Genomic DNA, 15,626 nt, shown 5'->3' with positions numbered 1-15,626 from the left:
GATACACACACAATACTTAGAGGATCAGTTCATTGTTGGTTTGGCTCAGCACATGAGATGTTGACAAGAGGAAAAATATAAAATTTAGTCAGACTTATTCTCAAAGGAATTTGACAGATTGTTGTAAAAAGGAAAGTTGTTTTATTGTAGTGCACAAAAAGATGAGTTGAGAGTGATGATGTTTTCTGTTGTATCTTTATAAAATGACATGGTGTACTGTATACAGTTACATAAACCTTTAATGTGACTGGAAGCACATGGTAAAAGGTTAGCAGCATACTGTGTGAAAGTTTAACTTAAGAACAGTGTTTGTCCCTGCCATCAGTGATTTACTGCACTACATTATAACACACAATATGGATTTGCGTATATCAGCCGTGACAGGAGCAGAGACAGACAGAGAGATAGAGGTATCATGTCTGTGTCACATGTCAGATGGATGATTGATTTAGCCCTGGAATGGCACAACTGTAGGGAATGTAACATGGCTCTGTTAGAGCTGTGTGTAATAAAATACAACAGTGATGGAGAACAGTCGGTGGAGAACAGAATGATGACTGAAGATTAAGATGCACTCCAACCCTCTGCAGACAGGACAGCGACATCCTATAGTGCTCTTTGAGAGGAGACAACCCAATCTCACATCAAGATGTGTAATAGCTACGTTGGCCCACATTAACTTAATTTCTAACTTTATTTCTCAGAATCGAAGGAGAAATAATTAAAAATGATGGCTTTAACTTTAACCTATCATATTGTTGAGTTATCAAGGACTTTTGTATTGAGAAATGTTAAAGATATCATTAAAAGAAAACCTTAACACAGTGACAGTGAGGAAATACTTCTGGGGTGCTCTACAATTTATGTTTTCTATTTAAAGAACATCATCAAACAGTTACATAAAATAACACACATAACAGCTCAGATACCTATGCAACGCAAAGACAATGATTCAAACAGCATGCAACTATGTGGTTTCTGTGATTCAGCTGCATCCACGGCAACCACCATAGCAACGATAGAAAGCCTAAAAAAATATTTGGGACTGACAAACTAAACATCATAAACATTCACTGAACAAAGATTGTGACAATAAAATGCAAATTTCTCGCTAGAAATTTCATCAAAATGCATTGAAATGCCGAAACTCTTTTAAACTACTGCATTTTCTACCGAGAATAAAAAAGAATGATTTTTTTGTTTTGTTTTCGCAGACATCTGTTAATTGGCCGATGACTGTGAGGCATATTAGAAACAGCTGAAGTCAGTCAGCCAATATAAGCACAACTTCAGTCCTCCGCCTGAACATTTGTCATTTGATTGCAACAGGTGATATTTACGGTTAAGTCAGTGTCCACCACATCAACCCTCTAATCACCAGAGACCCCAAACTAGATCCATCTGTTCCTGAGAGCATTTGTTATCCAGTGTGACATTTCCATTCAGTACCAGTGCAGGAAGTAGTGTATCCAAAAAGTAAGGCTGTGGAGGTCAGGGTGGTGGATGAGTATGTAATTTGGCCCACCTTTATGCAGGACACTAGAGTTTGTGCCTTGTCTTAATCTAATAGTTAATGTTAATGTTTTCTATCTACACTAACAGTGAGGCTCTGTGGATGGCAAGATCTGTTGGTCCAAACAGAAATACCTCAACACCTATTTGATGGATTGTCATTAAATTGTGTACAGACATTCATGGTCCTCAGATGATGAATCGCACTGACTTTGATTCCCCGACTTTTCTGCCAGCACCAAAATGAGTTTGACATTTCTGGGTTTTGGTGAAATGTCTTGCCATCACTGAATGAACTGCCATGAAATTTGGTTCATACATTCATGATTCCCTCAGGATCAATTTTAATCACTGTGGTGATTCTCTGACTTTTCATCATTTCATCATTTTGCCTCTTCCCTATCCCCATTGCCCAGTTTTTATTACTAGAGAAATACATTTTTATTATGTGTAGTTTTATTTTATGGGTATTTATATCTTATTTCATAAAGAGTACGGTCTAGACCTGCCCTATGTGAAAAGTGCCCCGAGATGACTTGTTGTGATTTTGCGCTATATAAATAAAAAATAAGAGCACTGAAATTTCCATGATTTCAATGATGAACATGAGTATACCTTGAACTCTGAGCTATATTTTCTCAGAGGAAGCTCAGCAACATGTCTGTAACATCATTTAAGCATCTTTGAGTAGCAATTCCAAATGCCAACAATCCCAAATGCCAACATCAGCTGTTTGTGAGCTTGTTTATTAAGATGTGAATTTTTTGGAGTTATAAATAAACCACAGAGGGCTGACTCTTTTCATTGCCTTGTAAACACATCAGCAGCAAACACACAGTTTAGCCCTAGCAGGCCTGGCCAAGCAAGTGAGCACACACCTCTGATGTCAAGGCTGTTCAAATAAGAGACCATGGAGTCCCTCTGACCACTTGTCAGAATAAAAGCAGCAACCCATGATATATATATATGTGTGTGTGTGTGTGTGTGTGTGTGTGTGTGTGTGTGTGTGTATGTATGTATATTATTTTGACAAGTTGTTTACAGTCCTGTATATTGTTCCACTTGAAGATTAGAGATGCACCAAAGCTGATACTAATATCAGATATAGGTCCGTCGGTCGGTTTACTTACTGTGTCTTTTGGTGATGATGAATAATTACATTTTAAAACGAAAATATTTTACTATACTTTATTTATCCTTTTATATTTTACTGTGTTATTCCTATTAGAGTTCATTTATTTCCTGCTTGAGCAATATATAGTTTCCATTTCATGATTGCTAATTTAGAGACACTTGACTTTAATTTATTGGTGGATGTGTATAGTTCTATATGTTTACTGTAATAAATATTTATATTCATCATCTTTTGACATTTGTTATGTTGTGTATATATTTGTTGTTTTATTCTTTTTTTCACATCTGGCCAGGGACACCTGATGGAAATGACCCTTCTAGGTTTACTTTTTGTTCATCAGTGAACATTGTCCCTGCCACATAAATGAATAATATAATATAAAGTAAGCAATGTTCCACCAAAATATTGAATTAGATCCAACACATAGAGAAGCAAAAGTTCAGTCACTGGGATATAGCCTATATCTAGTTCACCACTGGAATGTTTTATACTTACTTGTTGGTTTTACTTACCAACTTAGCTATGTTTGCAGAATGTTTTCACGATGAGCATATGTCCTTTACAGTCTACTCATCCATTGATTCCTCCATTGATCTATACTGTAATCTGTTTTACACACACACACACACACACACACACACACACACACACACACTGATGTATTCTGCTATTATAAAGGTCAGCACTTATGGGGGATTTAGCTCAGCACACGTTGAATACTGGCTTAGTTGACTGGCAGGGAAATGGCAAGCTGCTGGAAATACATACTGTAGGAGGTAACGTGATCCTCAGTGACAAATAAGCAGGGACATGTTTATGTGGCACTAGTGTTCACACTACTAGTAGCACCTGAGCCGGGTAAATGTCATCCTGTCCGTGTTCACCACTACTTGCTTCCTCATTATATCAGAGGGGATACATGGGTGCAGTACAATGAAAAGGTGGCAGAGTTCACTTTGACTCCATCAAAGGTGGTATGTGTGGCATTTTCAGCATCTCCTTGTCAAGATAATTGAAATACATGAATCTATGGTGTAAAAAAGGCCTCTGTCTCATACTTTTGTATTTGTCATTAAATTAAACAAGAGGTGGGAATCATTGTTCTATAGAAACATGAATTTTTATATTTTTGGGACATTTCATGCTTTTACTATAGCAATAGTAGAGAGGAAACTAGGGGATGGAAAGAGACAGGGAACAACATGCAACAAATATCTGCTTCCAGAATCAAACTGCACGTTGCACTTATGTGGCATGCATGTTAACCACTAGGCTACCGGGATGCGCAGGAATCATGAAATTTAACATATTGACAAGAGATACTGATAAACTGATAAACAGCAGTATTTTCAATATCAGCTATCAAACTGCCATGGTCCATGCTTATTATGTGTCTTTCCAGGATTACCTGGGAAGAGGGTCAAATAGGCCTATTCTCTAGCGACTTGTTCTATCCAATAAACCATACTGTGGAACTCTATGCTCCAGTGAGTGCCACAAATTAATATTAAAATACAGAAGAATTGATATTAGTCATATTATATAAGACCTATAACTAATGCTGTTCCTAATAATATTTAAGATATTAGAACTTGTAATTAGAAAATTTGGCTGAAAAATGGGGTTATCAAGAAAGAACACACTTCTATTTCAACTGGGCTTTACTGTGTAACTGACCTGCTCTAATTATTTGTAAGAACTTTGTATTTTACTTCAACACAACTTTTAAGGGCTTCAAAGTTCATCTGTTTGTATAAGATCACATTTACTGAGATAATCTATTTACAATTCTCAAAAGTTTTATCTAATCTCAATTAGAATTGATTCAGAACTCTGCTGCCCAACTGCACACTAGGATCAGAAGAAGACAGTATGCCCATTTTGAAATTTTAACATTTGTTGCCTGTCAGTTTTCATTTTAAAGGGGACCAATCATGCGTTTCCTTATTTTCAGTCACATATAATGTTACAATGTGGGATGTTTGTATTAAAAGTATCAAATAATGAGGTAAACGTCTGTAGAAGTAATCCCTGTGGGCAAAAAGCTCCGGCTTCAGACTGCTCTGTACATTCGGTTTCCAACGTTTTTTTCTACTCTCAGCTGATGTCAGCCCATGATGGATTTCTTTATGTGGTCATCTGCTCCATGCACAACGCGCAAATTACGTGCACCACTCCACTAACATTATGGCATGTTTCCATTGTTCTGGGGGTAGTCACGCTGAGCCATGACTCAAGTTGGGCTGGCACTCTGTGAGTGTTTTTCCATTACACAGCAGGGCAAAGTAAAATAAGTTGTTTAGTTGTTTGAGGTATACTGGTCTTCTGTAGCTCTTCATCGAGCATCATCATCTCTATGGCTGTGTCTGCTTGGATTATTCCTCCTTGCATTGTTTCTAATTTATCTGCTGGACAAAGAGCTCCAAATATCTCCATATATTGTTGTGTCAACTGTTTTTCAGCGCCACCTACAAAGTTCTGCTAATTCGGTGAGGAACATGTTTCATTTCCTGTAAATTCTGCACTTCCAATATTTAGTCATTTAAAAGCTTTTAATTTGAAGCAGTAAAGCAAGAAATGTTGGGTTTGCATCGGCAGTAACTTAACACGACTCTGATATGGATGCCCTTTGGAAGGCTTCTGGAAAGCTGACCAATCAGAACAAAGTGGGCTCACAAGGAGGGGGGCCTTAAAGAGACAGGAGCTAAGATTGCCTGTTAGAGACAGAGGCTGAACTGAGGGGCTGCTTAAAGGGCCAGTATATAAGGAGATTTTTTAACTGTGAATCATGCAAAGCTACTCTACTGGAGTCAAAGAATAAAGATGTGCCGCTGGAAATATTCATAATAGGCCCCTTTTAAATTTAAAATCTTAAATAAACAATTACCTATGTAGCTAGCAGTATTTGGCCAGGATTAATTTGCATATGATATAATGTATATTACGGTTTGTCCTGGGCCATCATATGAATGTTTGTCCTGGGCCATCATATAAGAAGTATAATTTCACTCCTATAATAAAAACAGATATAGAGATAAAGATATGTCTTCTTATTTACTCCTAAAAATTTTACCCTGATAGAATGAATACAAACAAACTGAACAGAAAAGAACAAGTATTTTGTTTTACTTTCTTTTCTTACAGGTGAGGCTGTAGGACTGAACTCCATATGTGGCTGGATCAGTGTTGTGCAACCACTGTCTTGCTCTCCTGTTCCAGTCAGCACATTACTCCCAGCTCAAAATCCCAGTAGTTCCCCCAGTACTAGAGCAGCAGCGGCAAAAACCAAGAACTTTGGCAAGTCTGAGAATAATGTAACTGTAATTCAAATACTACAACTAGATACACACCATGTCACATATTGTACTCTTATAAGCTCATCATTTCTATATCTTGCTTAAATTCCAGGACGAGCTGATACTTAGCTCTGAATACTCCAGACATCCTGATTAAAATGATGACCTTAAAATACTGATTGGATGTGCTTAAAGGTATAACTGAGGGATTCAAGCTATTGTTTATAGTCCCCTGCTATTAGCCTTTAGTCTGTCACCATTCAACTGCTGTCTAGCTAGAGCTTACAGGGCTGGAAAATGGAGTGTGCCGTCAGCTGATGGTGGATTGTTTAGATATCGACAGACTCGCCACTGGTTGGTTGAGCCTACAGGCAGTGGCTTGCTGTGTATATTCGCCATATAGCATCCAACAGTTTCATATTTTATTTTGAAGTTTTGCCAAAAGAAGTTAACCTTAACTGACTCCAGATGATAAAATCTAAAAATGTGACACCTACTACTAGCATTAATCCTGCCCTTGTTTTTCCTAGATAATGTGACAGGACATTTTCCATTTTATGTGTAATATGGTCACTGTCGCTGACCCTCTGGGTCAAACCTGTTATTGTAATTGTTCAGAAGGCAACACATAGATTACAGATTCTAGAGATTTCAGAACCCACACATGAACATAATCAGATGAGTCAACACATTGACATGTATTACCACACCAGGACAAGGTCAAACAGTAAAACTACTATGAATATGGTCCCAACACAAAATCAAAAACTATACTATGCACAGTGTGTAGGGAGGATTGATGCAAATGTCCTTGAAAGAGTCCACAATGTTGTTAGGGGAGTGGGGGAGGAACACTGATGGAGGGATCAGATGAACTGTAGTCAAGCCTGTTCTAAATACCATATTGAATGCAAGTAGGCGCTTATATTTTTACACATTAATGCTCAGCCCCCACACACACCCACACACATACCGACTAAAATCAGCCTTTCACCCACACGTGGCTAACCCAGGCACAGCATTCATGTCACACAGAGAGGTTGGAAGATATGCATTTCCCACTAGAATATACCATTCACCCCAGAGAGTTGTCAATATGACTGTTGGGAATTATGTAGTTAGAAACACTTTAAAATGTGTCATCAAAGAATAAAACCAAGACTTTTTTGGTCACAGCTCCTAAATGGCAGTAATAGAAAATGAAGAATAGATTATTGTAACGCCCTTTTCACTGTACCGTACCTTGACTAGGACCAAAGAGTTGAATCATATCACTGCAATTCTCAAACATCCCTAGTTACTTGTTCATTACAGGATGGACAGGTTTGGCTCCTGATCTACAAAGCACAGAATGGTCTGGCTCCACATTAAATATCTAACATGCTCCCAGTTTATCAGCTTGGCAAATTTTTCAGGTAACAGGCCAGCCATTTACTCTAAATCCCCAGAATGCAATCAAAAAGCTTTCAGTCTTAAAGCACATACAACTCAGAACATCCTACCTGCTAATTGAGGTTTGCACAAACGCTATCTTCTCTATCTTCTAAGCCATTTAGTTTAGCTTTAATTAGTTTTGTGAGTGTGTGTATTGGTGTTCATGTATTCATGCTGTCTTATTTATGTTATAACCTATTTTCTGCTGTTATCACTCTGTAAAGCACTTTAAATTGCTTTTATATGATAATGTGCTTTACAGATAAACTTGAAACTTAGCCTATGATTGTTTTTATCTGACAAGGACCTCCAGCAAACAGGTGAATTTTGATTGATGTTGGTCAGACACAAAGACATGAGTAGCATGACATGGGAGCCCACTGTTACTTTCCTGATTTCTACAGTCATTGTTGTTTTCTTGTAACCATGTTCTTTCCTTAACAAGAATTTAAGGTTGGGGAAATGACTGAGGTCAAGTGGACCTCAGTCATTCCCTCACTGTAACCAAGTAGTTCTTTTAATCATGACCAAGTTCTTTCTCTAACCTTTCCCCTAAGTAGTTTTTGTGATTTAATAGTTATTGGATCTTCTCAAATAAAAATATCAGTAACCATGTCAAAAATCTAGTATTGGTCAAACTCCTTAAAGGTTGGTGTCATATGACCTTTGTATTATTAACAGTTCCCCTAAGAAGATTAACCAAAATACAAATTTAACAAATAAATCAAGTATTGTCTGTGTAGCATCACCCTAATATTGCTCATGCCTGATGTCTTGAACTTCACTCTTGTCCTAGTAAAATATTAAAACCACATGAATGAGTGATACTGCTGCAGTGGGTGACATGCAGCTTCATCCCAATCAACATGGTGAGCGGTGCAGTTTAATTTTTGTGTATAAGTTTGAGGTTCAACAGCACATTCAATAAGGAAGAAAATCATGCATTGGGGAAACCCCTTCAAGTGAAGGAAGAAGAAGAGGCTACTGAAGGTCATGCTGCTGGTTAGCTTGTCCACCTGTTGACACCATGGCAGTCTGATCCCGCACTGCTGAAAATAGAGAAGCCGCTTGGCTCACAGCTGGAGCAGCCTGACACTGTGAGCAGGACATGTGTGTTTGCAGCAGGTGACGTAGTGATCTTGAAAGAGAGCTGATGGTGGGAAGAAAACCCTTCACACCTGTCAATCACATGACCACGTGGTCAAACGTGCACAACTGCAGCCTACGATGCCAAGTGAGAGGTGCGGTTCAAAACAACTATATTTTGACACAATCTGGATATATCTGGACATAGGGACTGAACTGGGACAGTCTGAAGGCGCAGACTTCAGACTGCTATAGCTTATATCATTGTGGAAGGGAAGGTAACAGGCATTCTAGCACTAGGACCCACTCATAGTATTAAATTAAACATTTGTACTTAGATTCTTCATGGTTTGGTGAGGAACTAAGACTTGGAGTGAGTGGTAGAGTAGCCATATTGCATGTATGCTTTATTGTGTAGTTTAAGTCTCCTTAGCTTGCTGTGAGTAGGTAAATTTGCAGTGTTGTAGAGCATTTTTTATTCAAATTGGTTCGTGTGTAGTGATATTCATAATTTGCCTACAATTTCCGTAAACTAACCTCCCTGACAGTTCAGTCTAGCCCCACATTGTTTATTTTCTTTGCTGGTTTATTTAATATTTATTTGATTTATGTACTTAATGTAAGAGTTGATTCCATCTGTCCTTTATTATGACCTGCATCTAGGCCTTCTATTGAAAATGCCTTGCTGCTATCTAAGAAAAGTCTTTTATTTAAAAGGGACCTATTTTGCTTTTCCTTATTTTCAGTCACATATATAATGTTACAATGACGGATGTTCATTATGGCCAATGTGTCAAATATTGCAGTAAATGTACATAGAAGTAATCCCTGTGAGCAAAAAGTATAGATTGCTCTGAGCACTCAGTTTCCATAGTTTTCTTCTACTTTAAAACAAACGTCGGCTTGTGATGGATTTCTTTATATGGTCATCTGCTCCATGCCAACTCTATGGCATTTTTCCATTGTTTTGGGGGTAGTCATGCCAAGCCATGACTCCATAACTGCAAAGTAAAATAAGTAGTTTACCTGTTGGAGGTATGTTGGTCATCTGCAGCTCTTCATCAAATGTCATCATCACTGTGGCTGTTTCTACTTGTATTATTCCTCCATGCATTATTTCTAACTGATCCATTGCACAAATAGCTCCGAATTTCTCCATATGTTGTTATGTCGACCTGTTTTTAGTGTTGCTAATGAAGCACTGCTAATTCCGTGAGGGATACATTTCATTTCCTTTAAATTCTTCACAATAAAAGTCCCCGGCTATTTAGTCATTGAAAAGCTTTTAATATGAAGCAGTAAAGCAGGAAATGTTGGGTTTGCATCAGCAGTAACTTAACACAATTCTGATACAGCTGCCCCTCAGCTGGCTTCTGGAAAGTTGGCCAATCAGAACAGAGTGGGGTCATCATGAGGGGAGCCTTAAAGAGACAGGAGCTAAGACTGTCTGTTAGAGACAGACTGAACTGTGGGGCTGCAGAGGGCTAGTATAAGATAAATAAGTAGTTTTTTGAACTGTGAATCATGCAAAGCTACTCTAGTGAAGTAGAATAAAAATATAGAGCTGGAAATGAGCACAGTAGGTCTCCTTTAATGTTTTGTAAATAAAATCTTTATTTTTAGTATAGCAGTCTCTCTCAATTTATTCTTGGTCTTGTGTATTGAGAATCATCTGGTCACATCAATAAACCCAGGAAGTTTCACTAGAAGAGATGTAATGACCTTACTGAGCAGAAACACCATGGGGAAATGAGAGTTGGTGATGAATGCAATGGGCACAGGCTACTGAGGGACAAAGCCAAGGAAGCCAACATGGTTCTGTAGGTGCCATTTCAGCACTGGTAGTTAAAGTAATTACAGTCCCTAATTAGCCAAAAGTACAGTCACTGGCCTGCACAAGCTGTTTGGGCATTTTCCAAAGCTTGTCGCCTTGTAGTCTATCACTTCTCACCCCTCCTCCTGAAAAGCTACTTCTCAGTATATTCCAAACAAAGTGGAGAGAGCTGCTGAAATGTTTTGGACAACCAGTTGGCTACATTTAGAAGCATGGTTTTGATGTAAAACTAGTGTACATGTTAGATGAAATGTACGATAATTTATAGTAATCAGAATAACTCAATATGGGTTGAAAGAAAGATATAGAAACTAACTCCTAACTAAGACATATTGTCTGACATCCTAGGGGCTGTATCCCACTGAATCATAAAAATAATGGGCACCCACTTCAGGACAGTCTCTCCTCAGAGGCATTCATGGTTTTGCACTCATGAAAAGTGACAGAAGTAGTTGTGTGAAGAAAAAAAAAAACTACTTGCATGGCGGTGCCATTTAAGTTCTGTCAGTTCTCACCATGTCAAATGACAATGATCATGAGTTCTAATAAACACTCTTGACATGACTAGTTTGAATATATACCCATACTTCTGTAGGTTCTGCACTTTTACATTCAAAGTCTTCCTCATTCACAACACTTCTGTAACACATTGCTCTGCCTATAGAGTTTAGGAAAAATCCCTCAGGTCTTTCTCTCCCTCTGTCCATGATCTTTGCCAGCCTCCAGTCCCAGTGACATGACCTCAATACCTCCCTGTCTGTCTGGCCATTCAGCCAAGGTCCTCTTGACTTCTAATCCCTGCCTCCCCTTCCTTAATCTGATCTCTGATGGATTAACAGCACACAGGCTGACAGCCGAGGCCTCCACTAGTCTGCATGGTCTGCTAAAGTTAAAGTGGCCTTTCAGTGAAACTCAGATGTAGTCCTCAGAGTCAGAATTTTTACCAGCACTACCAGCCAAATAATCACAAATGACAATGATTTTGGGTACCTAATTCATTGGCACTCAGAAATATTGTAGAGAAGCTCAGCTAATTTGCAAAAAAAATAAAAAATAAATAAATTTGATTTAAAAGATATATAAAATAAGTACACATACTTGTGTTAAGGAGGAAAATCCAAACACAAATAGGGTTACAAATTGGCATAGTGCTGATTTATTCATTTACTTTTATATTTATTGTGACTACAACCCGTGACCTTCCAGCCATGACAGGCTTACTGCACAAGAACACACCTGTTTCCCACTGATTCAGTTGTAACACCTTAACACCAAGTGTTGCAGTTGAGAGTGCAGGAAAACTAGTCAGTAATTTTGCAGAAAAATCTAAACGAATGTGCTGGACAAATGGTTGAAAGCTTCCTCCACCCCATGTGGAGGCAGTAGAAATTCAAAGCTGTCCGAACTTACTGAAAACAATAAACTATGCCTGAACATTGATAACAGTAGGATTGTATAGATTCACATGTGCAGCTATGAATCCACCACAGTCAATGTTTTGTCTCATGAAATAGAATCAGAAAACTACACGGATATATCCGATTTATCAAATGGGTGCTATTAAGGGGAACTTGTGGCCATCTGATAGGGCTGTACATCAGGAAAAAAAAGGGACATGAACCATAGCCATAAGAAGTATTTCTGGCAGCAGGATGTGTAATCAATAAACCATAATACATGTTAGTAAAATTTATTAGTTGTTGGTTTGGGTTTGGATTTGATGACAATAATAAAAAATATGGAATATGACCAGATATTACCAAAATGCTATTTACTCAAGAAGTTAAAAAAAAAATTGTTAAACGTTTTGGAAGATACACTTACTCACTTACTTTCGGACAGTGAGATGAGAAGATTGATATCAATGTCTGATTGTTTAAAGTGTGGAGCTGGAGTCAGGATGTGGTTAGCCTAACCCAGCATAAAGACTGGAAGCAGGGGGAATCAAATAGTTGGCTTTGTCTAAACCTACCAAGACATCAGAAACGCTCAAATTAACATTGTTTATTTAATCTGCATGTAAAAATGACAGTATGTAGTTATATGTTGGAGCTATCTCTTGATGAAAGTCAGTGTATCTATCCACCCACTACACACTTCTGTGTAGTGTCTTAGGCTATGGTGCAGGTTGCCAGATACAATGTGTGCAGAGGTTTTAGTATACTGTAAGTCTCTGTGCAGGCACGGTTGAACCAAAGCTGACAACCTCACTGTAATAACAAGAATGTGCATGGCAGTAGTTCAACAAGCAATAGTTCCAGACAGAGCCAGGCTAATTGTTTCCCCCTGCTCTCAGTTTTTATGCTAAGCTAGGCTAATTCCCACCCAGCTCAACCTCTGTACTTAAAACACATACATGATAATGGCATAAATCCTCACTGTGCATGCGTTGTGTTCTGTGTGTTTGTCACAAGCTCTGTCATAAATTGACATTTTTATGTAGTTTTAAGCCACATTTTATGCTCCACTTTTTAGATCTTGGTTGTTTTATCAATATGTTTTAACAGGGTAAAAGATTTTAGTTATTGGATGCTTGGATTTGAAATTAGAAGCTTCCAGGTCAGGATAGCCTACTGCAAGTGGATTTGCTACTAGCACCGGATTGTTTTTAGCATAGGAACTAACTAACTTAGTCAACAAGGACTGCAGATATCAGGTGTCAAGATGCTACCAACTACCAACTGAAGCCTAATTTCCGCAGCGGGTCCACTTGTTGGGCTTGTGCCGGTAAGTCTCGTTGCTTGATGTCCTTTTCTGTGGGTCACCTCTACTAAAACCATATCAATGCTCCCGGTTGGAGCCCTGACGTGCAAATGCCCGAGCCCTACTGCTGGTGGCTGCTACCCTCCATAATTGGTTGCTAACATATAATTTTCCACTTTTAAGCCTTGTACTGGCCTCCTTTCTATTTCTGTTCCCCAGCCATCTCATCTATAATCCATGGCTCTGCTCACCTCAGCATCAGGCTATATCAGCTGCGCCCCTCTTGCCAATAAGTATTGGCTGTAAGTGTTTGTGTTAGTGTTAAAATACTACTGGAAAGGTACTAGTTATTGGGTTTTATCAGTGGTAGAACTCAAGCTGTTGTGTCTTATGGCTATGTGTCAAGCTTTAGAAGTGTTAAAAAAGGTGTGCCACAGGGTCCCATTTTAGGTCCACTTTTATACACTATTTTCATACATGAATTAGGTGAAAAAAGTGAAAAACAGCACAATTCATCTATACGCAGACGACGCTATTATCTATTTAATAGTGCCTTCAGTTGCCCAGGTGGTTCAGACCTTGCATATTGATTCTGTGCGGTACAACTCTTAATGGTACACCAATTGAAAGAGTATCCTCTTATATATACCTTGGTTTCTGGTTACAAGTTGTACTTCAAAAAACATATTGAGTCTTTGAAAACAAAACTGGCATTCTTTTATAGAAATAAGGCATGTATTATCCAGAATCATAGAAAGCAAATTGTTCAGTCAGTCTTTTTATCTGTGATGGACTATGGTTGTGTAATTTATATGCACTATCCTGCTTCTACTCTTAAACTTCTCGATGCAGTCTATCATTCCGCCCTAAGGTTCACAACTGGGGATGGTTTTAGAACTCATTGCATTCTATATCGGAAAGTTGGGTGGCAGTCATTGGCAGGGAGAATAGAATGGCCATGCGTTCTATTTATATACGAAGCTCTCCTTGGCAAAATTCCTGGGTACCTGACATGTCTTATTAACTATTGTTCAATTTCACACTGCTCTAGGTCCCAAGACTGTTTGGTTCATGAAAATCAATGCGTTAGCACTGAGACTGGGAAACTGGCTTTTAAATATTACACTCCACACAAGTGGAACAAGTTACAGAAGATAATACAATTGGATGAGCTAATCCATTTAATCATTTTAAATATCTTTTAGCTGACATAGGGCTTTTAATTTTCATAATGTTTTCATATGATTTGTTTTATTGCTTTTATATAATGCTTTTATTGTTAATTATATTTTATATTGCTTATCTATCCTGATTGCTTTTTATATTTGCTGATTATGTATATTGTTTCTCATATTTTATATTTGTATTGTAATTAGGGCATCCTTGTGAAGAGAGCCTACTCTCAATGGCCTACCCTGTCCAAATAAAGGTTTGAATGACTGAATGAATGAATTTTCTAATAACTCTCCGAAACAAAGTGATATGAACATTTTCCTAAATGTTGAATTATTTTTTTATCTGGAGGGAAATTATGGATTATGCAGCTAAATCTCTGAAGCTGAACTGTGATTTCAGATTCTGCTAAAGGTGTGAAAACAAGCTCTCTACTTCGTTAGTGTCTTCCCCCCCAAGTGCTGCCTCATGTGATGAAATGTTGATCAGACTGAGATGAGTGGTAAGGGAAGGGTGCAGGGTGACTGGTTCTCTGCAGGCAGCCATGCACAACATGTACTGTATGCAGGAGTGCATGTGTGTGTCTGTATATACATAAATTACACCCACATATATGCATTTTTCCTGCAAGCCTAGCAGTTTTTTAAAATGTTAATTTTTGTGTTTTAAACGTGATGAAGAGCATGGAAATATGATGAGATGCCTTTGTGACTCCTCAGTCACTCTTCACCTGTGTGTGTGTGTCCATCTGTGAGTAAAAGTACTTCTTAGTTAAAGCCAGACCCCCGCTGGGACGTTGCAAACAGCCGACAGCTTAAAGGAATTAAAAGATTATAGAATCAAGAGACCCTCGTGGCTCATTTTAGCTCCTTACCAACAACAAGAAGTTAGCTCTGGATAACTGACTTATGGTAGAAACTATGCACAGTGTGTAGTGATATCTGTGCACAGTAATCTGTGATCTGACAAGAGTATCTACCCTGTGAAAGCCTCTCAGCTTCAAACAGATGCTCTTCAGTAGTTTGGAAGAGGCAAATGCAAACAGTAACGGTGATACTGAGATCTACTCACCGAGTGTGTGTTGTGCGTGTCCTCGAGCAGGTGATAGCAGAGCGTGTGTGGAAGGCAGAGCTCACTCTCGCAGTGTATCCAACATTACTGAGCCCAGGGTTGTGTCAGGAGAGTGTGTAGGTTGAGAGAGATTCAGACTTACTGGGAAGACTCCCTCCCCTTCTCTCCCTCTCTCTCTCTCTCTCTGTCTTTATCTGCTCCCTGCGAGTCTGTCACTGAGCCCAACCATGTGCCTGGAATACCTCTGCCAAACAATTGCTCCACAAATGTGTGCACACACACACACACCTCAATACCAGTATATATTGATGCATAAATATACCACAATATACAAAAGTACAAACCTACAAATATGTTATTTGATATCCTTACACGCCTGTGT

The 15,626-nt window shown here is 38.5% G+C and overlaps 1 protein-coding gene across 2 annotated transcripts in view; it reads right to left on the bottom strand.

Annotated features, from left to right (window-relative positions):
- LOC122972904 (palmdelphin-like) overlaps positions 1–15,397 on the bottom strand; it is a 33,353-nt gene extending 17,956 nt beyond the window's left edge. The window contains exon 1 of one of the 2 annotated variants that reach the window (XM_044340317.1): positions 15,245–15,397. The gene's annotated coding sequence lies outside the window, so the exon portion shown is untranslated. Of the gene's footprint in view, positions 1–3,159; positions 3,289–15,244 lie in introns of those variants that run through there. The other variant, XM_044340318.1, reaches the window with a different exon arrangement.
- Positions 15,398–15,626: the final 229 nt, after the last annotated feature.

This window comes from Thunnus albacares, chromosome 21, assembly GCF_914725855.1.
Source record: "Thunnus albacares chromosome 21, fThuAlb1.1, whole genome shotgun sequence".
In the NCBI taxonomy this organism is placed as follows: domain Eukaryota; kingdom Metazoa; phylum Chordata; class Actinopteri; order Scombriformes; family Scombridae; genus Thunnus; species Thunnus albacares.
This window is presented reverse-complemented; position numbering and strand designations above follow the sequence as displayed.